Below are 1,897 nucleotides of genomic sequence, written 5' to 3'. Positions count from 1 at the left end.
ATTAAAAACACGCTCACCTTCAACGAAATTTCCTTTCCGAGGCTTTGTGTCAGCCCAATCACATATTGTGTCAATACTTATCATTTTATCGTAATTTAAAAACTTGGAAATTATACGGTACACTATAGGAACTACGATAAATTTTCCCTAATCGGCGCCATGTTTTTAGGCTCCTCCCATTTGACGGATCCCAATAGTTTAATCAATTTCATTCCTGCAAAAGGTGGTCTTGATGCAAATCAGTACAAGAAAGTTTACAGTCCTTAGCAACAATCAGCACACAAAAACAATAATATTATGTGGGAAGTTCGACTTTCTAAGAAGTATTTATTAATTACCTCGATGAATATCAGTACTTTATAAACAAAAGTTTGTTTTCTACTAATATTACAATTTAAAACAACAGATGATAACGTTGTAGCTAATTTATCTACTTGATATATTCTTATTTCTATTAAATTGTATTACGAACATTCTGTACGTTTATTTAATTGTCAGGGGCAATATTTATGAACATTAAATATAAATTATTACAAAACTAAATAATAAAAGAAGCAAACTATTTCCTTTTCTGCAATAATTACACAAATAAATATTCTTTTTATTTACATGTATACTAAATCGTGTATCCTGTCAACATACAGATATAAAAACTATCTGGTAGCAGAACCACGTTATAATCCTAATAAAATTTACCATTTACCTTATAGTAAATCAAGGGTATTATTTTCTTTTTGAGGGGGAATTTTTTTTCGGGGCATTTTTTTCCCAGGGGGATTTTTTTCCAATTAAAGTTTCATTCATTCATTAGAGTTAATTTTAATATGTACCTATAACACTTGCACATTCACATTGCTTTGACAAAAGACCAAATTTATTTTATTGTAAAGTAACTGTTGCCATCAACTGGGTTCACTTGAAAAAAGAAGTCCTATCAAAATCGTTCGGTCAAACAAAAAGTACTCCTGAAAACCTTTTGCTATTGTATAGGAATAGTTTTTTGTGAGTCAAATAATAATTATTATATGTTGGCGGTAATTTCTCAAGTTAAATTACTGTACTACACTCCACAACGTGAATATTAGTAGATCTAAGTAATCTGCGTATGCCATAGAGGAAGCCAATGCTGTAATTAAATTTTCAGAACGTTGGCAGAATCTTGCTTACTTACCTCTAATTTCATTAAGTTACAACTACGACTAAGATATTAATGTCTATACGTTAGTGACTTCTTGTCTGTGGGGACGCATACTGCACGGGTTTTATGTCAAAATACACCATTTGGGGATGACAAAGAACGATTACATGCCATTACTATTATTAGATTAGATACAGGGTGTGACAAAAAATTTTGATTGATAGCAATACGAATCTTGTCTTTGGTTGTCTCTAAATGATAAATTATATAGAAGTTGTACTTATTATATTATTATTTTATGTTTGCATGTTTAATCAACATATGTATCGCATTAAGGTACAATCGGAGACAAGAGTACATAAAATTAGCAATTCGTGATTAATTAGGTTCTGCAGCATATCATGAGGTAAATAAATACTGTCTATACTGAAAAAAAATATACGGTTTGAGAGAAAATTTGGAATTTGAGCAAAAACTTTGAATAAAATAAGAAGTAACGAATAATATGGAAAATTTTTAACTGAATTTTGGCAGTGAATATGCCTTGATTTCAACTCCGAAACAAAAAAATATTTAGTTTTAATCTCTATTAATAATGAGCGTAAAACTTTTTAATATGTTTAAATAATAATTAAAACTTTAAAATTGCATTTATATCAGATAATTACAAATATTATCAGTACATTATCAAGTAAAAACGAGATTTTCAGCTAATTTTTCATTTTTTCCTCGATAACCATTTAGTGAATTTGAATAACC

General features: G+C 29.1%; 1 protein-coding gene across 1 annotated transcript in view; it reads right to left on the bottom strand.

Annotated features, from left to right (window-relative positions):
* LOC108745104 (protein turtle) overlaps nt 1-1,897 on the bottom strand; it is a 150,116-nt gene that overhangs the window by 83,688 nt on the left and 64,531 nt on the right.

The sequence above is a fragment of the Agrilus planipennis genome, unplaced genomic scaffold (assembly GCF_000699045.2).
Source record: "Agrilus planipennis isolate EAB-ADULT unplaced genomic scaffold, Apla_2.0 scaffold37, whole genome shotgun sequence".
In the NCBI taxonomy this organism is placed as follows: domain Eukaryota; kingdom Metazoa; phylum Arthropoda; class Insecta; order Coleoptera; family Buprestidae; genus Agrilus; species Agrilus planipennis.
This window is presented reverse-complemented; position numbering and strand designations above follow the sequence as displayed.